Below are 25891 nucleotides of genomic sequence, written 5' to 3' on the forward strand. Positions count from 1 at the left end.
CAGGTTTTTGCACAAGTATATACTCTATAAATGTATTGTGGAGTTGTAACTAAGCATTTGCAGAGAGTTATAGCTTCAAGGCTATTTTTTTTCTTTTTTTTCTTAAGAAGGGAACAAAAAATGGTCACACCGCTAAGCTCTAATTACCGTAGCTTCAGAGAGACCTGCCTGATTTGCCTTTTGAGCTCTGCGCTGTCAGATAGGTTTTGATCAAATGTGTTCCTGCCAGCTCTCAGTTGTTAGCATTCAGTCTAAGTTAGTCACCAGTGAATTATGGTCTGTGATATGGTCCAGTTCCCATTGGTCTAGTTCTTTTTCTCTTTATTGATTTCCATTCTTGTTTTCATTATTGCCCTGGTCTCTCACTGCGTGCTTCCAAGTGCTTTTATTTTATAGCTTTTCAGAATGAATATCCATGAGTCATGATTTGAAATAAAATGCTAATAATGATATTATGCAATGCTTTGAAATAAATATTTCTGAGATTGTTCCATAGACTTTTTAAGTGGTAGACTTTGAGAAAAATGTTACCACTTTGCAATAATAAGGCATTTAAAGAAGAAAAAAAAAATCCTTTACAAAAATGGCTAAATAGCATTGTAATCTCTGTCACCTGGAGAGGGAGATGAAAACAGATTCCTGTTTTTATCAAATGTCTGAATGTCAGTTGCTAGATCTTCCTAGTAGTCTGGAGAAGCATATCATGGCATGGCAACCATTGTATTAAAATAGATGCTAAAATAAGTAAGAATATGGACTATTATGATATTTAAAAGTTCATGACTATAAAGCATAGGAATATATAGCGGGATGAGATTTATTTATTTTTTTTAAGATTGTGCTTTCTTTTCAATACCTACCACTTCAGTGGGACAGTGATGTTCTTAACCTCATGGGATTCGTGAGTACAGAGTGTTGTATCCATGTGATGTCCTGCTGATGTATCGTTGTGACTGTCAACTTACGGGTCTACATTCCTGAGTTGTTTGGGACTGGAACTTCTCCTTGTCTCCTCTTATTTCATTGGTTTGCTCTTCTGTGGAAGTGGTAATTTTAAAGACGTCCTCATGAAAATAGGGAGCACTTATGTTAAAAATTTATTCACTTTATCTTGCTTTTTTTTACAGCAGCCATCTTGAAACTAAATTAGATTAGATTATGGGATGCAGCTGCAGTCTTTCATGATATGCTCTGTAGCAGTGCAACTCCCATTCTTACTCCTGATTTTTAATGAAGTAATAGAGATAATTTAATCTGAATATTATCATTTTGTTAATTGGTTTCTAAGAGGAAAGGCTTCTCAGCTGTGCTTGATATCATTGAGGAATAGCAAATCAGGCAGCAGATAACTTACTGGGGTTGCTGAATAAAACTTTTCTTCAAAATGAAACAATAACAGAAAACAAAACAACTCATGGAAAAAATTGTACAGGAGAAGTAAACTGTCTTTTATTATTCACATCTCACAGTGTTTTGCTGTTTTTACTAATATTTTTTGCAATAGCATTGGTACAGCAGACCCTTTAGAGCTTTGTTCATTTGGTTAGCGCATTTTAGAGCAGTTTTGCTTGTCCAATTTATTCTCAGTGATGTGCCTCAACATGAAGGACCTTGTGTGGACAGGAGGCTTCTGCTTGCTGTGCAGCATGTGCTGGGAGGATGGATATGGGGCTCTGTCCAGCCTGTTACTCTGAGCAAGGCAGTAGGACAGGAATATTACAGAGAGAGATTTAGGACCAAAAGAATTTATCTTTTTTTCTAAACTACCCACATTTTAAATTGATATTAAAACATGTCTTAAGGCTCTTGAACTTTTTTTTTTTAAACTTATCATCTCTATTTATTACAGAATTAAATTTTTATTTGTGACAAGTTACTTGCAGTTTATTGTCAGGTTCTTCTGAAGAAGCTGGTGCTAGTTTTTGTACTAGCTAGGCAGAGCTCTAAATTGGTTCAGTCTGAAGCAAGGTAGAAATGCTTCCAATCCCTCTGGTATTGTGGTTGAAAGCAAATAAGAAGATCTTAAGTTTTAAGCAGTTCTGTGAGATTCTTTAAAAGGCATCTATCAACTACTTAGAAAGTGTAGAGGAAAACAGGTTGAAATTGTGAGAACCTGATCCTCAGTAGTAATGGAAACAAGAGGTTTTGGAGCTGTATGCAGGGTGGTGATTCACTGATTGTTTCTAACTTCTGGAAAATGGACAGAGTCTTATTTTCCTAAGTGTCATGATAAGAGGAGAGCAATGTCATTGGGAAAAGTTGGAGGTTTCTCAGTTAAAGGGTCAGTTATCCTTAGCAAGAAAATTATTATTTGGTGAAACTTAATCTGATTGCTCTGTAAGCAGAAGGCCCTCTTGAGATTGAAGTTCGTAATTTTACTCCTGTTTCCACAGGTGGCATGGGGAAAAGTGCCAGGTGTGAAGCCAGAGCTTCCCACTTGGGGTGAATGAACAAAGAGCAGGTTAAGCATTAGCAGAGGCATTCAAATGTGGCGTAAAGGCAGCCAGATGAAAGAGTGAACAATTTTTTTTTTCTTTTTTTTTGAAGGAAAAGCAGTTTGGATTTTCCCTGAATGGCAGTGATGAACACCCTGACACCCTTACTTGAACGTTTTGACGTAAGAGAAAGTTTGAGAAGGATGAGCACAGGAAAATTGTCAACTACTGGGCATCATTGTGCAGAACTTACAAGTTTAGTGTGGCCGGTATAATGCTTCCTACTCTTTTAAGTATTTTCACCTCTTCTCTCCCCAGTGAATTAACTGTTCTCACAACAGTGACTCTAAAGGGTGGACATAGTTTAAAAAGAGTCCTTTTTTTTAATTATTATTATTTTCCACTTAGCCAATTTAATAGGAGTTACAAGATAGTTGGAGGATGGTAGCCTACTATATGTGGCTGTAAAGCTAAAATGCAATATTAGAGAAGGGACAAGCATTTGAAAGACTTCAATAATTTAAACAGTGACATCAGACATTAGTTGTCTGAATCAAAACTGTCTTTATTTGACTTTAAAATGCCTGTTGAGCTAATACACAGCAAAGCAGCTACTAATTGGCTTGTGACATAAGAGCAGCAGGATAATCTGGAAGTAATGAAAGGACTTCAGTGTCTCTTGAGTGAGGCCATACTGCTGTGAATGAGAATGACTGCACTGAAAATTAGGCATGTGGCAATAGCAGCCCACAGCCAGATTCTAAAAAGCTATTTATGTATTTATTTATTTCAGCCTGTCTAGAAACAGGCATTCTTTCTGACTGCTGTCAAAAATGGACAGGCTGCAAATTTATCCTCATCAAATATATTCATGAAACTGGCTGAGAGGGAATTGATTTTTTTTTTCTTTATTTTTTTTTTCCCCTAGGTGCGTTCTTCTTGAAAGAGGAACTGTACTGTTCTTGTGTTTATACATGTGGGTGGAGAAGAAAAATACTTGGCTTTAAACCAGACACCTCATAGAGGGTGTGAATTTGTTCTTTAACATGTGACTCTAGGACTCCATTGTATTGTGACTATATAAACAAGATAGTAATCAGTCATATTTTAGATTCTTTTGGTAGCAGCTGTTCAAAGAAGAAACATGGTGTGGTTAACTGTGCAAAAAGTGCCTGTAAGGTCATGCAGCTGGTTGTTAATATTAGGAATTTAGGATAAATATGTGCTGTGTCCATAGTTCAGAAAGTTAACAGAAATGGAATCTAAATAAAGGGAAGAAATTCCCATGTCAAAAGGTGAGGTGGCTTTTACAGAAGGCTTTCAGAATCTTAGGTTAATCTATTTTTCCATTGTTTGATATGGTTAATGATTAAATAATCTATGAAATACAGTTATGAAAAGCTTCAATTTTCATCTTACACAGAATATATTTTCTAAAGTGAGGGAGGCATTGATCTTTAAGTATCACTACCCATAATTGTGTTTCTTTCCCCCCCTGCAAATATCAGATTACTGTGGATGCTGTAAACATGCCCGTTTTATGATACCAGAAACACTTGGTATTTTGGATAATGATACACTCCACTTTCAGAGCATCCTCTGTGATGCTGCCCCAAGATGAATGTGTGCATCCCTCACTTTCCATGTCAGCCTTTCTAGTGACTGTACAATATTTGTGTCCTTCGTGTTACAAATTAGCCTGTGTTCCTTATGCTACCATGCACCACAGCTATCTTTCAGATAAAATTTGCAGGGAATATGCTTACTTACTGCAAATTAGAAAGCTATCATACAGTAGGATTATTTCTCTTACTTGAGGCATGAAAAGGCTTTATTACTTTTCAAGTGCTGTAATATTAAAGTGGGAGGTACACTGTCATGGATATAACCAGTGTTTCAGAGCAGGTTGTAATGTTTTTATGTAGCTGGAGACATTAGTCTGCTCACGTAAGAGGAAAAGCGTAGGGAGTGGTGGCTCAGTAAGACATTGGGGTGCTTGCTTGGGCTCTCATAGTGGTGATCTGGTTTGAGAGGTTAAAGTGAGTCAGTTCGTATATAAAGTCATCCACTAATTTGGGCCATTTATAAGTTGTTTGCTCTAGAGTGAGGTGACTTACATGACTATGATGACTGCATGGGTAAGAACCCCTGTGATACTCTCGGAAGGGAGGGCGTGTGTTGGACACCTCCAAGGTTGGAGGCTTGGTGACCTTTCCAGACATTGGGAGTTTGACCATTCTCATGTAAAAAAACACTTTTTCCAAACATCTAGAGAGGAATTTCCTGTGATGAGTTCCCCAGCTATGGATGATACAGATGGGGCATAACTGTACAGGTCTATCCAGCGGGAAGTCCTTAGCTGACATGTGGTGGCTGTGACCCGGGGCATGATAAGCATGAAACACATCAAGGCCTTAAGTTTGATGGCACAGAGTTCTATCTAAAATTAGTACTACTTTACTCTAATGTGCTTGATTAATAAAGAGAAATAATCTGTCAGTTAACCAAACACTCTTTCTATAATATAAGTAATAGTTAGAAAATGCATGCACTTGATTAAGCATTGATATATTTATTTTGTAACTTGTTCTGTGTTTAATGTTGATGATTAGCCGTCCCACTTAATTTTTCTCCATACTTCTACCTTCGCTACACCTCTTACAACTGGCTATATAATATTTAAAGAAAAGAGCAATTGTATTGTTTTTGTTACTGAAATACATTTCAAATGTTATATAACCAATTTACTGATAAACTCAAATATTTTTAGGTAAATGAACTCCAAATTGTGTTATAAGTTCTCCAGAAAAAGAGCCTTATTCAGTTAAATGCTAGCTTAACGGCTTTTTGCTGTTGTTGCTATTTGTTCTTTTAATGTATATTGCCCACCTGTTCCTCTTTTTTTTTAGAGCTTCAGAAATGATGTTACGTAGAGAGAAGTATTCACTCATGATTTTCCTGCTTCCTTTTTTTTCTCCTGATTGATTTAGTGGTCAAGAAAAGGTACTTCTCCCTAAAAACATCTGTCTGTAGAAAAGTGGATACTGCAGTGACTCTTTTAGATCTTGGGCAGTATCAGTCTGCCCAGTTCTCAGCATTATAAAATCAGTTTTTAGGAGGCTATATTGCTTGTTCTGCCTGTGTGAATTCATTCTTTTGATAAACAGAATCTCATTCTTCGTATTATTTGTTTGCTTTCTGCCTTCTCAAGGGTATTAATCTTATTTTCAGTCATTCTCCTGAGAGGAAATCTTTTCAGGGTAGTTCGCTGCCTCTGAAACCTTTTATAATAACTTTGTGCTATGGCTTCTATTGCTTCACAACATGCTTTGGTATGTTTGTCTTTAAAATAAGAACAGAAGCTCTACTTCCTTTTTGCAGATTTTAAAAGCAAACTTTCTTGGGATGTGGGCTTTTGAAAATTAAACTTGGAAGTTTCAAGTTTTATTTCAAAGGAAGACATAATGCCTTTATGAGAATGCTTTGCTTCCTTGTAAGCTTTGACTTCTTACACATCAGATACGATACCTTGGGGAATCAGTGTTTTGTTCAAAGAAATGGACGTGAGCATTATAACAGATTCTTATACCAGGAAAGATTGTGAGATGGGATTTCTACATTTCAATAGCATTAGAGCAATATTGGCATTAACAAATTCTTCATTTTTTATAGTTGTCTGTTTTGTTTTGAGCTGGTTAGCTCATTAAGCCAGTCTGGCTTACCAGGAGTCTTGAAATGTTATGAGAAAGTCACCGGTAAAAGTGAATTCATTAATTAATGTAGTTGAAGCAATTGAAAAAAGATTAAAATACAAAACTAAGCAATATGCTGCCACTAAAGAACGGGGTCTGCAAGACCCAAAATGATGATGGAATTCAACATTTTAGCAATCAATGCTTTATAAAAGCCATGTTGTTTTGTTGTAGACTATTCCCTCCGTGGCCAGTTTTGATCTGTTTTCCTCATACTTGTGTGGAGCTCACAAGTTCTTTTTCCCTTTTTGTTTCCTGGCATTCTGTTCATTTGTATCACTCCGTGGGATGCTGTAACAGGTATGTTCCCTTCTGGTATCTCTGGGCAGAAATGCTTTTGAAAGTTTTTGTATCAAGTTCTTGACATATTTATCCCTGTGATCATAGAAAGCTGTCTTCTGCTGCGGCATCTCAATTAAGTTAGCTGAGGTCATGTAGCTTTTGTAATTTAAATTATGCAGCTTATTTTTTCCCTTTAATTATTGTATGTTTCTCCCTTTTTTTTTTTTTTTGTTTTTTTGTTTTTACCACTGCTGTTGTAAGTTGGTCAACTTGACAAGCTTATTTTGGAACCTCAGTGCAAAATGTTTACTTTGCTGAAGAACTGAAAAGTCAAATCTTAAATACTCATGTTTGTGAAGACTTAAGCCATATTCATTTTTTGTTTGTTTGTTTTAACTAAGAAAACCTAATGTTATCCACAGATCTTAGTTGGAAAAAAATCTTTCCCTTCAGTAATTTCTTTTAAACTGCCTGGGATATGGGAAAAAGTCATTTTGACATTAGATTTCATATCTCTCCATGTCTATTTTTGACAGAGCCTTTTATTGGCTTCAGTTTAGCCGGAATATAAACTGCAGCAGTAATACTGCCAGGGCATGTTCACAGCGTGATGCCTGGGAATGGGGACTGCCTCCAGTTCTGCAGGATCCCGTGGGTTTCTTGTGGGAACCAGCAATCAGACTTCACCTGCAGCAGGACTGAGTTACAGCTCCATTCACTTGAACTCTAGCTGCTAAGAACAGTTTGTCTTCAGCACAGGGACACTGTTACTTAAAGGAGGTTCTTATAAAGTGGGAACAAGCACAGAATGGCATAATGTAGCATTTCTGTTGATTTCTCTTTTTGTTTGCTGCAAATCTCATTTTTAAAAGTAACGTCCTTCTAAGATTTGGTACTCAAGAATTTTCAAGAGCTCTCCCATCAACATTGCTACTTGTCTCTTAAGAGAAGAGGTGCTTTCATTGTGCTGCCTAGTAGTCCGCTGTACAAAATCTTTGCTATCTAATAGTTCATTTAGGCTAGGGATGGAAAAGAGCTGTTTCAGAGGGATAAACAAAAGTATTGTGGACATGTAGTCTCTCAAAGAACTGCTGGTTGTAACACGCGCTTCAGACTGTGTAGAAAGCTAACATGACTTAAAACACAGGAGCAAAATTAGTAATAGATAAATTAATGTTCATTGGAGTCCAGGCTCACATCAGGTCTGAATGCCAGCGAAAAAACAGCTGAGAACTTTTATGAAAGGTTGCAACTGAGAAGACAACATTGCTGGTAGACACAGTCCTATGGATGATGTATGAGAACTTAATTAGAAATTAGGAGAGGTGTTTTTGGTGACCTTAATTGTGGTCACGGGAACCCTAGCATGGAAAAAGAGTCTTTACTGGAGTAGAGCAGAACCAAGACGATGGAAAAAGGTATTGGGAATGGGTGCAGGATGAGGCTTTTACAGGCACAGAAGAGAAGAGGGAAGGCTTTTATTTAGCTAGCTGTTCAAAGGCCAGGATCCTTGTCACAGATGTCTTTCAGGAAATTGGTGAAGGAGCTGCTAAACTTGAATCTCTTCATTTTGAGCTTTCCTCTTTTTTTTTTTTTTTTTGCCATCTTGACCTCTCTTTTTCCTTTGTATGACTATAGGGGCAAAATAAATGACTTTGAAAGCACAGTAAGCTTCTTTGAGAAAGGCATTAAGGAGCTGAAACTTTTTGGTGTTGCAGTCTTTCCACTTGGAGAGTGCAGCAATTACACTGCCAGAAGGGCAGTTTTTGTGCAGTTACTTAATTCACTGTGTTTGTGTGTGTGTGTGTGTGTGTGTGTGTGTGTATTTCTTCATCTGCAGAGAACTCCTCTTAAAAAAAATAATTCTGGGGAATGAGAAATGTACTTTAGCAAAACAATATCTACATTAGCATAGCTGCTTAAAGACTGGAGTGTAATGTCACCCAAAGTCATGTTACTTGGGATCTCAGAGGTTGCCTACCAAGTGTCCTTCACCAATATCCTTTCACATGGAAGGCACTAGAGGAGGAAGGGAAGAAAGCAGAAACTGAAGAAAAACTTGCATTTGATGTTTCATCAGAAGATTCTATATAATTAAATAGGTTGTGTTCATAATTCTACAGTAATCATAGATTAACTTGACGTACTGGAGAGTATCAGGCTTGTTTGTTGTTTTTTTTTTTTAACAGTTTTCAGTGCAGGAGCATTTCCCTTTATGTTTATTTAATTGCATAATTTATGATAAGTTTAAGATTTTTATGAAGTAACTGTTTGCTGTGATGTACAAAGAAAGATCTAATATTAATTAATACAGAATTACATATGGCAAAGTGAGACATTTCAAACGTGCTGCAAATTTGCATTCATTATAAATGGTTATGAATATATTTCCTTTCCTTTCATCGGTATTTCCTTGTGTTCTGGTTCAGTGCAATTGAAGTGATTATTTTTAGATGATAGCCTGTTATCTTGAGAGCTTTTTTATTTTATTATTTTTCTTCTGGGAAAGTGGTGAAGGATTCTGATGTGTTGATGTGGATTTGTTTTTCCTTCTTCCCCTGTTGGGAAATGGACGTTTTAATTTATTTTCATTTTATTTTTTTTATTGCATCACTTCTTCTAGATTGGGCTTTGGAGCTTGCTGCTCATTGAACTCTGAGGCACTGGTGGAAAAAGCCTAGCGAAGCGGGCCATCCTGGATGCGGTCAGGGTGCCTCAGAGTGCCTGATAGGCAGCACTCCTCTGTCCTGCACAGTTGTTTCTCATCAAAGGGAATGCAAAAGTGACAAGAGCTATGCAAAATACTGTCACTGCTAACGTGACTAGAAAGGACAAATTTGCTGCCGGTGAGCCCAGGCTGTAGTTTGGTTGTGGTGGATAGCAAGCAGGCAGTCTCTCCATTCTCTGTCAGTGCTTGCAGCTTGTCCTGTACACAGCAAAGCATACCCTGCAGAGTAGGCATCATGTAGCCCTCCTTACTTCACCAAACTGACTTCTCAGTGTTCTTTTGCCTCCATACATGCTCATTCTCCAGTTTAATTTTAGCTTCTCTACCCAGAGCCGTGCTGTAATGAAGCTCTCCTGCCATCTCTTGTCCTTGCCTTGTCCTTTCTCAAACTCGTTTTTCTTTCATGTCCTGTCCCAGCCTTGTTATGCAGCCAGCCCCACCTCTAGTTTCGTGTTTGCCCTGGCTGACATCTCCCACGCTTCCACCACCCTTTCCTTTTTCATTTGTCTGACCACCCTCAATTGGTAATCTCCAAGTACTTGGTGTCATGGATACTCTGAGACGTATGCTCTAAGGAGCGTGGCGTCACTGGCTAGAGAGAGAAGGGAAAGGCAGACTGAAACAAACCTGAAACAAATGGAAAGAATTGCTGGTGTGGGTTTTTTTTGTTGTTGTTGTTTTTTGTTTTTTTCTTCCCTCTCCACTTATAGCTTGCATTAGCTGTGTCAGAGGGCAGGCCAGCCCTCAGGGTTTTGGCTGCAAAGTCTAGTTAGCAGAGCTTTTCTGAGTACCTGGCTGCAAAATACTTTGAGGGAAACTAAGGGTATTATAGTTGTGGTGGGATGACCTTGTCTGGGTGCCAGAGCCTGTCCAACTGCTCTCTCTCACTCTCTCCTTAATAGGATGTAGAGAAAATAAAATGAAATTGCTTGTTGGTCACGATGAAGACATCAAGATTGCTTACAGTTACTATCATAGACGAAGCAGATTCAACTTGGGGAAAATTAGTTTAATTAATTGCCAATTAAAATAGAGCTTTATGCTGAGAAGCAGATAAAAACTAGGATACTTTCCCTCTTTGTTTCCTCTGGCTCAGCTTCACTCTCCTATTCCCATCTCCTCCCCCTAACCAAGCAATGCAGAGGGTTTGAGAGTACGAGTTGTCTGGTTATAGTTCATTTCTGCCGCTTCTTCTTCCCAGTCTTCCCCTACTCCAGTGCTCTCCATTCCAAGGGCTGCAGTCCTTCAGGATAAACCTGCTCCAGTGTGGCCTGCTCTATGGGCTGGAGGGGAATCTCTTCTCTGATGATTTCTCCATCTCTGGCCATGTGCTCACAGGGCCATTTCACTTGTTTTCTTCACTTGTCACTGCCTATATGGTATTTTTTGCAATTTCTTAAACACTTTTTTTTCCAAGGTGCTGCTGTGTTGGCTGCTGGGGCCTAGCTGTGCCCTGTGGTGGGGCAGCCGGAACATGCTTGGCATGGGACAGCTCTGACCTCTCCTCACAGATCAGTCCTGCAGCTCCCTGCCAGAACCTTGGCAGGGCAGCTTGTCCAAAAGCAGGAACTGTTATGAGATAGATGGCAAAAATGTCTTCTGGACACTTATACCATGCTGTGAAATCCTCTTTCAGGGTACAGATGTGTTATAGCTTTTCTGAGAAGTGCACCTGTGTTCGTGACATGGGTGTAATGATGCTCTTATCCTTGAGCACAGCTGTGGGCACTGTTGGAAATGGCTTGGTCTGGGGGAACAGGGGGAGAAAATCACTGGACCAAATATCTCTCTCTCTCGAAGATGTAATCTAAAACTTTATTTGAAATTTTGCTGTATGATCTGATGAAGGATTTCCTGTACAGTGCTGTCAGTCTTGCTTACCATAGCAAAGTATCTATGTAAGTATGCTTAATTATGCATAATAACTGCAAGATTTATTATGAACGGCCCATTTATACAACTGCACGATTGCTTATTTACTTGTAGGTTGTTGGTTTTTTGTTTCTTATCCATTTGTAATATTTACTGGTAGAATAATAATCTTGATTATTTTCCTCTGTTAACATTTAAATCCATTACCCTTTCCTTTTTCTTATTTAAAAAAATGTAATTAACTTCTAGTGGTTTTTTTTTTTAGATCTAGGTTGACTGCATATTTTGCTCCTTTTATTTTTCTGCCAGAGCAGCCAGAGGAAGGGGAACATTCAATCAAGTACTGCACAGTTCTTCCTCATCTTGCTTTTTTTTTTTTTTTTTTTTTTTTTAAGCAAACAAAATAATTGTTATAAATAATGCAGGAGGGAATCAACAGTAGGCCTTCCAGAGATTTCATTTTTATTCTCTCTTCCTCCCCAAGCTTTTATTGGTAAAAGCTTTTCTGATTAAATACCACTTCAACCCCTTTGCATTAAATGTTGTTTTCAGGTGATTATTGCTGCTTTACATGGATCGTCTGTAATATTAAAAAGGATGAGGCAGTGAGAGTCAAACTTGGCCTTCCTACGTGTGGGCCAGACCTGAAGCAGGGCAGGGCAGGCTCCACTCCTTTAGGAGGATGCTGGTGGCATCACTAGGTTTTCATTTGCAGCATCTGAGTATTGCAGCCGTGAGTATTCTTACCTGATCTGGATATAATTCTGAGCTAGAACAAGAGGACTATTTTAGTTGGGGACGTCTGGGGAGGTTACTTCTCTAATTGTTCTCTCTCTCAGGTTTTATCTGTTATCTGAAGGAAACAAAAGACAGCATGAATATACAGGTTTCTGACCATAGTGGCTTTGGTTCTATAAGGAGGAGAGTTGCATTGCAGCACCCTGTTGCTAAAGGCGACCTTGTATTGCTATCAGAGATTAGAGATTGGCTTTCATCCCTCCAATCTTTTAATGTGTCTGGGAAGAACAAGGGATCAAACCTCTTAGCAAAAGCTGAGCTTTTCAGTGCTTTACAGCACAGCAGAAGTTCTTGCTTTTTCTGCTCTTAACCCTCCACTTGATGCTCTTGAGGGAGTGCTTAGTTTTGGGCTAGCATTGAGAACCAGTTGCAAAGACCAGGCTGGCTACTGGGGCTGCTGCAGGTGGAGGAGATCTCAGTACTTTAGCTGTCAGTCAATCAGAAGTATGGTGTCATTACCTGGGGAGCCAACTTCCACAGTACCTGTGTGTGTGCTGCATCGTGCTGTCCATCACCAATCAAGTTATGTTTCTGCATTTGAAAGCTGTTCTTTACAGTTCAGAATTGCAGAAGAAGCTGGATGTATCCTATAGTCTGGGATTTAAGCATATAGAAAGGTGGCATGTGAACCTGATTCTGTTCATGTCTGTACGAATTCTTATATTTTCCTGCAGAAAGGAGGAATTAAATTGCTTTGACAGCTGCTTAAAATCAGGCTTATACGTTGACAAGGAATGGAACTAATGCTTTAAAGTGTTATTTGAATAGAGCAGATGACTTTGAGGCTTGATATGTGGGAAAGGCTATATAGAAACATCAGTAATTTTGCTGTAAATTCAGTTTCATCATGCTTTTCCTAGCAGCTGACTTTTTAGCACCAAAAAATCTTGTTTTGAAACAAAAGAAATCGGAAGAGGAATGAGAAGACTGGGGGTACACAAGGAGCTGTGAGGGAACAGGACCAGGACAGTGGACCCAAACTGGCCAAAGGGACATCTCACTCCATACAGTGTCGCACTCAACAATGAATATTGGAGTTAAGAAGGATGAGGGGAGATTTTGGGAGAGATGATGTTTGTCTTCCCAAGAGAACCATTACCCATGAGGAGCTCCGCTTTCCTGGAAGTGGCTGGACATCTGCCTGCTGATGGGAAGTAATGAATGTTTTGCTTTGTTTATGCATGTGGCTTTTGCTTTACCTCAATCCATGAATTTTCACACATTTACATTTCCAATTCTCTTCTCCCATCCTATCTGGAGAGAATGAGTGAGCAGTTGGGTGATGCTGGGCTGGATTAAGCTGCAACAGTTTCCTATATAGGTCTCTAATAGGGAAAACCTACAAAATGACATGATTTAGAAGCACAGAACTTAATGCTTTCCAGCAATAAATACTGCTGCAGAATGTTTAACTCATAAGTTATTAGATTTTTAGTGTAGTACTGCAGTGCATATATGCACAATATTTTCCTTTGTGTTGGGTGGAGAATGGCTTGAGAGCAGCTCTGAGGAGGAGGATTTGGGGGTAGATTTAGACTAGGCATCAGGAAGAAATTCTTTACTGCGAGGGTGTTGAGACATCGGAACAAGTTGTCCAGTGAGGTTTTGGATTCTTCCTCCCTGGAGGCATTAAAGGGCAGGCTGGAATAGCCTGGTCTAGATGGAGGAGTCCCTGCATATAGCAGGGGGGCTGGAATTAGATGATCTTAAAAGTCCCTTCCAACCCAAGCGATTCTGTGATTCTGTGATTACATGTGTGTTTATATTGTCCTTATTACTGTTCCAGCCACCTTATCTGTTCTGGTGTAGGTGATCATTTGAGATATGTAACAAGTGAAGAAGTTATCTGTGAGAAGACTACATCTGCAAAACAAGGGAAAACTTCAGAAAAAGAATCAGCCAAATAAATAGATTTAGAAACACATTAGTAGCATAAAGCTAAACACTGAGCATCATCCAAATAAACATAACGGAACAATTTGAGTTTAAATTTTAATTATGGATTCATTTTAACAATACATTTAAAAATATTTTTCCTCACCAAAGCAAGTGGAATCATATTCATTATTGATGCAGATGATACCACAGATTCCTTTTGAAATGTAGCCATTTCAGCTGGACCTTTCTTTAAGCATAAGGGAAAGATCTATTTTAAGATTTTGGTAAGATCTGTTTAATACTTACAGTCTGGTCATTTTTAATGTCTTCTTTAATTGAAATAGCTCTTAATACCTTTCCTATTTTAGCTCAAGAGTGGGTTTTTGTAAAAATTATATTTAGTTTTAAAATTATTTATTTATTTTATTTTCTCATTTTTGAGGAGTAGTTATGGCAAGAATAAGGAAATTGGACCTTACAGGTGGAACAAACGGAATCTATCCTACCATATGGAGCTGTCTGGCTGAACACGTGTTCCAGGTCATGTTCCACTGCCAGTAGAGGAAAACCAGGCATTTCTGGGCTGCACTGTGTCTCGTCTGTAGATGTCTGCATTAGGATGGGTAGATCGTGCTGTGCCTGTCTCAGCTGTGTTTGTCTCAGCTGACTGAAAGGGGCCTAAGATGACTAATTCAGGAGTGGACTTAAAAATATATTCAAAACTGCCTCAGATTAAATGACTTACGCCTGTGATACTGGTTGTATATTTTGGGTTATTCTTTTGAAGGAGTGAAGGGGAGCATTACATCATGTGCTGTTATTACAGTTTAATTTTATATAACTGGATTTCTGGACAGTCGTGATGTGTGAGAAAACCTGGGTTTTCAGAATCATTTGGACTTCTCATAAAAACTTAGCCAATACTTACTGAAATGAAAATCATTGATAGGATTTCCTAGCTTGTGATGTATTTTTGCATGTGCATTTGCACAATGTAGCAATTTTTTTTTTCTTCTAAAATTGTCATAGAAGTATAATAATCCTTCCACAACCTGAAAAATCCAACTACCTCCCTGGCAACATATTTGAAGTTACTAACTTAGGTACTTGTTGTCATTTCCTTTTCCTCTTAATGATTTTCTTATTTTGTACTACTTAAGTGGATCAGGGACTTTCTACGTGTGAATTTAAATGATTTCTTTCACTTGTCCAGCCTTGCTTCAAGATTTTATGTCTTTTTTTCCTACTTTTCTACCTTTAATTGAAAGACAGAGCCTAGAAAATTCCTAGGATGTAGGTTGTCTATTTGAATATCCGAGAGCTCTCCTAAAACTTCTTAAATTTAGAAATCTGTATCTTGGCATAACATATGCTCCTGAATCTGTGGAAGGAAATTGTCCTTAGGAAGTTTTTGAGCTGTAAGACTATATAGGCTCCCTGATACAGCAATTTTACTACCAGACAAATTACTTTGTAATTAGCTGATGAATTGGATTCTTAAGCTTTTGTCAGGATATGAGCTCATACATGAATCAGAATTAAGCAGGTTGTGTTTGTTTAAAAACAAACGAAATAAAATTATCCTGTACTTCTCAATACTTTCACTGGTTTATTTTTTTTTTATTATTGTTATTATTTTTGTGGTTCTCTTTCTTTAGGAAATTGTTTTTGTTAAATATTCTGAATATTTGGCATATCTTCAGTAATTTGCATTTAAATGCAAACTGAGACTTTCGTCTTTTGAGCAAGTGGAGTATAAAGAAATGCTGATAAAGACATAATTAGCTAGCACTGTCCTCTAAGATAATCACTGGAGGCTTTATAACTGCTTACTACTGAGATATGGGAGGGGGAAAGAAAGGAAATTGATAGTGTTGGGCTGTTCTTTCCATCCACTCTTCTTCCTTAACGCATCTATTGCATACCCTGCAGTTCAAACTAGAGATTTTCTCTACTGGCACTAAAGAGTTTTTAAGGATAATTGATCTTCATACTTTTTAGTCTGTTAAAGAGAAAGCGTGGTCTGTGAGACTAAATATATGTACGTATAGAATGTAATGTTTAAACAAGACGGTATTTAGCAAATCATTGTTTTGCCCTTCCTTTACCCGCTTTGGTTTTTATTATGGTAAAATTGTAATTAGAACTAAATGATCATTTTCTCAAATGGGTTTTGTGTGAATGAGCCAAGGGTGGCCAGACTTGCAATCAATGTAACAGTCTAAAAATGGTTTTGACACATATAGTGTATGTGTATTGGCATGAATGCCAGAGAGTATAAATCTGAATAATTAATACTCTATTTTTAATAGAAACTTCAAATAAACGACGTAGGGGGTGGGAGTGGAATGCCAAGAGCCAACTTCTGAAGACCCTGCAATACCAGCTTCTACAGTCTTAGTACAAAAAAAAACACCTGTGGTCCCAACATGCACAGTGGGAGCTCTCCCATGGAGTATGTAGTCTGGGGTGATGTAGCTGAGGAGGCAAAAGAAAGTGTAAAAGGAGAAGATAACCACACACTGCCCTCTGATGTTGGGGAATCTTCTGTGAGCCAGGAAATCAGCAGGCTTTTGTTCTTGCTGTTGCACCTGTGAACACTTCCAGTGGTGTGAGTAGAAATAGACCTTGTCTGTAGTGGTATTGGCAAGAAAACTTGCATTTGAAATTGCAGTTATGGCACTTTGTTTTTTCTTTTTCTATTTTCTTTTTAATATTATTATTTATTTTGCTTGGCTGTTTTTAAAGTCAAAAATACTTAGAAATGTGTTAGTTGTTGTGGAGGTATGCATTTAGATGGCAGTGAAACTATGTAAGAACCATTTGCTTGTCTGAACAGCCCAGCTCTCTGTTTTCATAAAAGCATTTGTGCTATGAAGTAGTTGAAAATTATGTAAACACTAATAGATGAAAGTTGCAACTAGTAAATTTTAGTCCTCTAACATTAAATGGAAAAATATAAGTGAGTAAGTACTTTAAATATTAGATTATAAAAGAAGAAAATGGTTATTAGAATTGTCTTCATGCTGATAGTTCTTTGATCGTACTCATTCAATTCAAGAAGTTGACAAAGAAGAAAGAAAACATAAATTCCTATGTTGAGCCTCTTTTAGGGGTAAAAAAAATCAAGATACTTTAACTTTTTAATTTCTGCTTGTAGGAAATCATAGGCTTGCTAGATAATCTCTGACTATCTAGGCAAAGCAAAACCCAGAAAAAACAAAAAGTGTTATTTTATCTACTTTGCTCAGAACACCCCAGCTCATTCAAAGACTGTCGTAATTCTGTCTAAAACTGTTTTTAGACACTTTTGGTACTGTTCAAGATTTGTATGTTATTACCAAGGGTGACTAACAGCTGCATCCCACATCTTACAGTTGAAAGCTGTAGGCTTATGTCTGGTTGCACACTAAGTTCTGAATAGAATTTAGCTCTGAAACTTAAAGTGATCATCTAGCATGGAAAGTGTGGAGGCATCTCTGCATCTTTCTGAACATCAAAGAAAAAACAGTAACAGTCCCAGAATTCAGGTTTCACATTTGGATTTCATGATTACCAGTGAACCTAACTTGCAAAGACAAAAAGCTTTGGCTGTTGCAGTAGTTAATGTGTTTATTTTTCCACCTGTTAGTAGTTCTTTCTCAGAACATCTGTCATTTTAAAAATTCTTTTTACTGATTAGCTATCTAAATTAGGACAATACTAATAGTATTTATCTACTTGCTTTTTGTCTCACGATTCTAAAGCATTGGTGCTTTAGAATTCTACTTAGGTTTTATGCATTTAAATGTGACACAAATGGGTTTTGTCATCTCTTAAGGGAAGAACAGAAGATTATTATAATTCTCTTGTCCTAAGCAAGTGGCTTTTCTGAGCTCACTGAATTTTGTCTCAATTGGTGGTTCTGAGGTAGTTTCTACTCTTTGGTTTTCTTGGAAAGGATTTGAGTAGACTTCAACACTGTATTACACTGTATTTGATAACACAAAAATTGCTAATTGGCAAAAATGTATCATGTGTTACTTTAAAATATTTGGAATATGTGTTGTCCAATAGACAAAAAACGCAGGGCTACATCTCCTCTGAGCCCATTCTAATTGAGTGCATGCAAGATTGTGGCCACGTGTTGGCAGGTGCAGCTCCTTGATATTCTAGCAGGGGCTCATGCCTGTTTTCTTCCCAAAACCAACTCTATTATTTTATAATTGGATGTAAGGATGCTGCCTGCCGTATTTAGACTTCTCTCTGTTCCTCGAGCCATGAATAAACATCTCTTACCCTGAAAATTGTGCTGCTGTCACAAAGTTAGTGGTTTCCTGGTGGAGCATATGCTGCCCATATGGGCTTCTCTACATGCTGCTTCCCCTCCAGTCATTCCCATCAACTGCGTTGTGGAGCTGAACGTTTGAAGTTTCAACCCTGGATGACCTACATAAGACTGGGAAATGGATTGTACGTTTTTTGAAGCGACTGTAATTATTTTGGAGTAACTGTTGAAAGCACTTAAGAGGAGAAATTGTATTTAGAAGTAAATATGTTATAGTTGCCTTGTGCGCACACCCGCTTGGTGCTCTTTCTGCTAATGGTGTTCATTTGCTCAGAGCTCAGGGATGTGCTCTGCGGGCTGGGCAGCTGACAGAAGGATGCGGGGCAGCTAGTGGTGTGCCAGGCTCCTCTGCTCGGACAGCGAGTGGTCTTACAACAGCACTGGCCTCCTGCAGTCAGCCTGTGCATGGCATGCAGCAAAGTGGGGATGTACTGGGGCACGTAGACAGCACAAAAGCTGGCCTGGCAGAGCTTAGTGCTGGCAGAGGGTTAAGTCCCCAGTGCAGACAGGAGGAAGGGCAGAGAGCCAGGGCAGGGCTGAGGTGTGGGCTGAGGCTGGGAACTGAGTCTTCTCTGAGCACCAAATAGGCAGGAAATGGGGGGAAAATGGGCTGATGGTGAGAAAGTCATATGGGAAAGCCATCATTTGGGACAGCTCAAAAGGGAGTGATAATGGAGGAATGACCAAAGGGGAATGTATGTAAAGGAGATTTCTACAACAAAAACCATAAATTAAATGAATAACTGCTTATGCAATTTGCATCACTGAGCTCTCAGATAATTCACCAATATAATAAAATCAGTGACATGCTACGGTTCCTGTAGCCAAATATTTCTTGGGCAAAACAAACTAATAAAACACAGCACCGAAGGGCCATCTGCTAACATGAGACATTATATCAGAACCTGTTGTATTACCATTAGCATGTGTATATATATGTATCTGAAATGAGGTCCTACCGTTCTTTAAAAAGGATAAGAAGGAATGTATTATTTATGTCTGATGAAAAGACTAGTAATATGCGGTCATTCTAATAATATTTTGCAATTCCCAGTGTAGATGTTCCTGTTTGCAGCTGTGTGGGATGTTCCTAAGTGAGAGAATTTAAAGCTTATTCCAAGAGGCACCAGCCTCTGCTATTACTGTTCAATAATATGCTAACTCTTCATCTGCCTTGGCAAGGTAGCAGGAGGAAGCCGTTCTCTGGGAGCTCACTCTGTGCAGCTCAATAAAAGCCCTTGCAGATGAGAACAAGAGGACACTGTTGAGGAAAAATCATTTTGGGGAATGATTTCACTGTTTTTGTCATACTAGTGAATATAATTAATCTCCAATCAAATTTTGTTAATAGAGAAGCCTTTTAAGCTGGCTGTGGTTGTCCTGCTACTTGCAAGTGTTTGTGCTGTGAACAAAGATATAAACCTGAGATTTCTTCCATTTACTCAGCGGAGTCCCAAGTTTCACCAGTTCTTAACTGTGACCTGTTCTGTATACTAGAGCCAGATGATAACTTACTCAGTGCAGTCTGTAAAGTGAAGGAAATGCATTTCAGCTTGTTGCTGAAAATAGGCAGCTTCTCATGTGTAGGGCTTCTTCTGGTGCCAAAATACTTTTGGAAAGAAAACTTTGTCCAGGACAAAGGTGCAACAGCCTCTATTGAGAAAGATTTCTCTATCTTCAGAGACCTCTTCAGTGACTACGAAGTATGAATTCTTCTTGGGAGCAGGGGCATATTGATCAGCATCCTAAACTACTGGAGGATAGATCTCTTCCCTGAGCAGTGTTTTAGGACATTGCATATCAGTTGAAACCCAGCTGTAGAGATAAAAATAGAGGTAGGATTTGCAGAAGCTGGAGTAGATGGTAATCTCTTCAAGCATTGTCTTTAGGGGATGCGGTTTGGGAAGAAGGAGAGAAGGTGGGGGAAGTTTGTGAAGAAGTCTGTAGAGTGAACAGCTTGTTTACCATGTTATACTTTAAAGACTTTGAAAGCACCAAGCTACCAAGTACCATGATTCAGTGCATGCAACAAATGAGGACAGTGGAAAGACAGTATCTTCGGACACATCAGAGATACTGAATATCGGATTGATTACCTCAGGAGGGCTTTTAAATACTACTGATTTCTGACTAGATGGACAGAATTTCACTTCTTTTAATAACTTCAAAGTATTTTATTGTGTTTTTTTTCTTTAACCTTTTTCTTGTAACAATACATTGATGTGAAACTTAAAAATGAAGGATTTCTAAATTATCCCAGATAACCATATCCCTGTTAATGCTGTAAACGACTTGATTTATCTTTGAAGTTAGCTTTGTTCTGAGCCTGGGGTTACAATAAATGACTTCCAGATATTTCTGCCAGCCTACATTTCTCTATATGATTCTTTATCGGAACAACTGATGTTTAAATGATTAGATTCATTTGATATTTCAAATTAAAAGTTCCAGGACTTCAAGCATGATTGATCATGCTTGATTAGGCAATTAGTTTGTTAAGTGTGCTTTGAAACTCATGTTTAATGTAGTTTTGGAAGAGACTATTTGACTATTCTGAAATAAAGGCAGTTTTCTAGTTGCTAGTAATGTTATACTGCTGTCTTTGAATCTTCAACCTGAACTCTTAAACAAGTTTCTGACATTCAAAATTTACCACTTGGATGGATTTTTTTGTCCTCTTCTGACTGCTGGATTGTAGGGAATTCATCAACTAGTTGTTCTGCTTCTTTCAACACTGGTTTGTATCTGTTTTAGTCACTGTGTTCAACCAAACTTATTAAACCTCAGCCTATTTCGTTACTTAGAATACTAATGACCTTGTTTCCCTCTCTGATTTAATACTAAGAAATTTATGAAGCAGTCCTGCACAACATTTTTAACAAAAGCATTTTGGTTAATAACAGAGACATGTAAATACTTTGTTCAGTTCTTTTTCATGATGTTTATTTATTTAAATTTTCTCTTGACATTTTCTCTGTAAAGGAGATCAACCTATCATATTAAAGAAAGAAGTTATTAGTTTGAATTTCCATCGGTTACTTAATATTTGTTTATTTATATTTACAATGGAAACAAACAAACAGTCTACTTGAGTTCTCTTAATCATCTCTTTAGGGAGGTGGTTGAGTCACCAAGCCTGGATGTGTTTACAAACTTGTTTGGATGTGGTGCTCAGGGACATGGCTTAGCAGAGGGTTGTTAGAGTTAGGGTAGTATGGTTAGGTTGTGGTTGGACTTCATGATCTTTAAGGTCTTTTCCAACCTGAGCAATTCTATGATTCTGTGCTTCACGGAGTTAATACTAAGCTTCTGTCCTGAAAATGCTCCATTCATGGAACCATTGTTGTGCCAGTTGACTGCAGTTTTCCTGACATAAAGTATCTAAGTATTTAAAAAAAAGTATTTAAATTTTACCAAGCTTTTTGTCAAACAGCTCAGTTGTCTGCACCATCAACAATGGAATATGTCAGTGGAGTGCCTCAAGGTGGGAACCATCTCTAGATGAATGCCTGATGTGCAGGAGAGACAAGCATACATGCTTCTATGTGTTTGCTGTTCATTTAAAAGCAAGTCACATGAGAAAAATATTTTGTGATTATTTTTAGTGACTTTGGTCACTTTGACACTAGCACATATACATAATGGTGGCAATTTAAGTTGCTAACTCTAATTCTGTGATTCAATCCCCTTTTTTGTGATTTGAAGGGTAACTTAAGCATAACTTCATTGTACAATTCTTTATCTTTTTAATAATTAGAAATTTCCAATAATCATTTTAAATCTTGTACATCTTCAGACTAGGATTCCAGTTCTTAAGAACATCCTGGAACTCTCTGCACGTGTCTGTTACTACTGAAGGAAAAGCAGTCTGGTGGGGCTACTGGTAATATATTGACTGTGCTTGGGCTCTTTTTGGCCAAACATCTTGAGACAACACTTTTTAGTTTCTGCATGGGAATCCAGGACACTTTCCATTTATAGCTGCTGAATCTAAACAAAGCATCACAAAGTAAGCAAAAATAAATCTGAAGTATCGGACTTTCCTTTAACTTGAAGGTTTTGCTGCAAATTATGTTGGAAAAGACTACTGCGTGCCTTTTCTCTGAAAGAAGAGTGTTAGTGCTTTACAGATCACTGCCTACTTTATTACTGATTTGTAGGAGTAGTAAATATTTAAAAGTAATGAAATGATAGAAAATTATATTGGTTGTGTTTTATATCGTGTAAAGAGCTGAGAGAACTACTGGAATCCTGGCAGGTTGCTACCAAGCTAATGGGCACCAGTTCTTTGAAACAGTTTAAAGTGGATGCAGTGTAGAGGTATAATGATTATTGGAGAGAAATTTGGCCATAAGTCATTTAAAAAAAACTGTATATAATCACTTGATCTAGTGAAATGTTTCATTTTCTTTTTAGTGAAAATCAGATACTAAAGAGAAATACCAGAATGAGAAACTTTTAAAATAAGAGCAGTGCACCAAATCCCTGTGTATGCAGCTTTCAAATCATCCTGCCTCTTTATTTACCTCCTGAGATCAAGTCAAAATTTAGCGAGTCTTGAATTTTAGTATTTCTTTTCCTCACTGGTATTCACATTGTTGATTTTTGGGTGGGCATTGGAGTGGAAGAGGTGGTAAGTGATGGACTACTCCCAGTGGGGGATTGCCTGTATTGCCTTTGCTAATGCTTCTGATTCCCACCCTTTTGCCTTCAGGTTTATTACGAATTGGGGATTTTATGCTTGCTCCATTGCTGATATCAGAGAGCCTTTCAGAAGCAAGTGTTCCTGTCTCTGCCACTTGTTTTCTTTCTGGGAAGGCAGCAGAAGCCAGTACAGCCAGCTGGTCATATTCTAGACACAGTACTGTCTGCTGATGGGGCGTAAATATAGGAGGTTTATGTTTTAAAGCACAAAAACATAGAACTGTGTATGAGGGCCCTTCCTGTTCTCTGCATCATAGAATAAGAGAATGCCTTGGGTTGGAAGGAATGTTAAAGGCCATTCGGTTGCCAACCTCTAGATCAGGCTGTTCAGAGCCTCCAACCTGGCCTTGAGGGCCTCCAGGGATGGGGCGTCCACAGCTTCTCTGGGCAGCCTGTACCACTGCCTCATCACCCTCTGAGTAAAGAATTTCTCTAAGACCTTGGTCTCCTCTCTTCCAGTTTACAGCCATTCTCCCTTGTCCTGTCACTATGTCGTGACTTTTCAGAGATGATGGAGGGTGACTTGGCAACCACATCAACCAGTTCCTTCAGGAACCTGGGATGTATGTCTTCTGTCCCCACAGATTTGTACACATTCAGCCTTGTGAGGTGCTCTGCTCTTAAAAAAGGAGAGATTTTGTGCTCCCAAATTCTACCTAAAGGTTCGTGAGAGATGTGGGAAGCCTGACTGACAGTGACGACTGAGGCAAAGAAGTCATTGAGTACTTCAGGTTCCACTGCCTGTACTTTACCTTCTTATCCCTCAGTTTAAGCAGCAGATTCTTGCCAAGCCAAGCTGGTTTCCTGTCTCTGCTTGATTTCTTATGCTGAGTGATGGAGAGCTCTTGTACTCTCAGAAAGGTGTCCTTAAGAACTGCCAGCTCTGCTCCGTTTCTGTGTCCTTAAGGGCAGTCTCCCAGTGGATCTCCTCCAGTAGTTCCTTAAACAGCCGAAAGTTTGCTTTCCTGAAATTCAGGGTCCTGATTCTGCTCTTTGCCAGGCCCGCATTCTTCGAGATTATGAACTCAACCAGGAAACAGTCACTATAACCCAGACTGCCTCCACAGTCTGTAATGATCTCCTCCACAATGGTTAGCATCACTGAAATTCTCCTCTTACTGCTTGCCTTTTTTTCTTATTCTGTTGAGCTCTTTTTTGCTTCTCTTTCAGAAGTAGATTCTGCTAGTGTTGAAATAATTGGCACCTACTCTTCTGTAGCCATGCATGCTGGAAGGTCTTTTTCAAGACAGATGGACATTTGGCCTTGGAAGTCAGGGAGGAAATCAGTGGGAGTATACTGTAATATACTAAAGACAGATAGCATAAGGCTGAAGTCTAAAAGGGAGAAGGGGAGGGAAAATTTGTTTTATGGGGAAATACTATATAAAAGGAGCTAGAAGATGCTTATTAGTATTATTGATTTAATATCATTTTCAATCCAGTTCAAAGATCCAGTGGCTCCACAAGAATGTTGGCTGCTTTCCCATTATACCCAGCCTCTGATTTAAAACTCACTTGGACTATTCCAGTCTAGAACTTGCTGACCTCCTTCTCACTTTTTCATGTAGATTAAGTCGCAAAGGTGAAGAGGAATTATATTTTGATGAACGAGAAAGAAAATCTGACTTAGTATGTAGAAAGTGTTGGAAGACGTTTCTTACTGTAATTGATATAAACAAATCACGCTGCAGATGTATGACTAAATGAGATTTGCAGTTGTGAACTTCCTCTGTTTCTCTGGTCAGGATGATCAATTTTAGATGCATCTAAACGATGCCAACTAAACTGTGCTCTGTTGCTAACAAATCCATGTCAAGATTTTTGAGCAAACAGATTTTCAAAAATACTGGAAGAAAATACATTCACTTGTTCATCATTCCCACAGAGGCAGATTATGAAATATCGAATACAAGAAAAAATTCAACATTTTTCTCCAGTAGTGTAGTGATGGAGAAACCTTATGTAAGATTGGGTCTTCAAACTTTCCTAAATCATTAGAGTGTCTTTCATTTAGTTCTGTTGCAGTTTGAGTGTAATTCATCTTGAGTAAAATAAACAGGCATATTCTAGCGTCAGGTCACTGAAACTCCAGGAGCCCATTCTTCTGAATAACTAGGCTATGCACTCCATTATTCAGAAGCAGCTTTCTCTCATCCCTGCTTTTTAAAAACAAACAAAAAATGACACCCAACCCATCCCAAAGAAATAAATTCTTTACTGCTGCATTCCCCACTTACTCTACAAAGACGGTGACTTGACAATCAAAATGTTACTTTTAAAATATTCATGAAGCTGGTTGTATTTGTTCTTGTTTGTTTTTTTTTTCTTCCAGGAATTTTTGCCTTAGGGAAAAATGAGGGCTGTGAAGTAGAATTGCATTAGTCACTCTTAGAAACACAGTAAGTCATCTACAGAGCAGTTGTCTTGTTCTGCAGTGGACCATGCCGTAACCAGCGCTTTCAGACATGCATTTGCTCCTGAGGGAGTTTAATCTGACTCAAATAGAAATAGGGGGAAATTCTGCATGGATAAGATGGGGAAGTCACAAGTTGCAACAAAGGAAATTTAATTTAAATATCAAGGAAAAAAAAAAAAAACCCTCCTGCTAGTGAACATGGATGAGTACTGAAGCAGGTTGCTCAAAGCCTGCAGAATCTGCATTACTGAAGATGTGCAGAGCAGGACTGGCCAAGGCCCCAAGCACTAGTTGTACTAGTTGTAATGCAGTAGTTTTGATGAATAAGAGCATAGACCAGATGACTTATACAGATTCTATCCATCCTAATCTTTTTATTTCTTTTTTGTGTGTGAGCAGTGCACAAATCTGTGTACTTGCACAGTATGTTCACTGCTTCCAAGAAATCTTGGATTGATATATTTGGGCATATGCATACCAACTGCGTGGTGTATTCAGACACGGACAGGAAAACAGATGTGTCTGGAAAGTGTGAGATATGCTGAGCCGTGGTGACATTGCCTAAAAATAAGCAAGCAATTGTTAGGAAAATCCTAGAAAGAAGTGCATTTAGGTATAGCAGTTAGGGAGGGATGGGGCCAACTCATTTAGTGACATGATCTAAAGCTGTGAACTGAATGCAGTTGACAAAACAGGCAA

The 25891-nt window shown here is 38.4% G+C and overlaps 1 protein-coding gene across 14 annotated transcripts in view; it reads left to right on the plus strand.

Moving 5' to 3' along the window:
* The window catches only part of CADPS2 (calcium dependent secretion activator 2), a 299343-nt gene that overhangs the window by 17281 nt on the left and 256171 nt on the right, over nucleotides 1–25891 (plus strand). The gene's annotated exons all lie outside the window — the stretch shown is intronic.

Source organism: Meleagris gallopavo, chromosome 1, assembly GCF_905368555.1.
Source record: "Meleagris gallopavo chromosome 1, MGAL_WU_HG_1.1, whole genome shotgun sequence".
Lineage (NCBI taxonomy): Eukaryota > Metazoa > Chordata > Aves > Galliformes > Phasianidae > Meleagris > Meleagris gallopavo.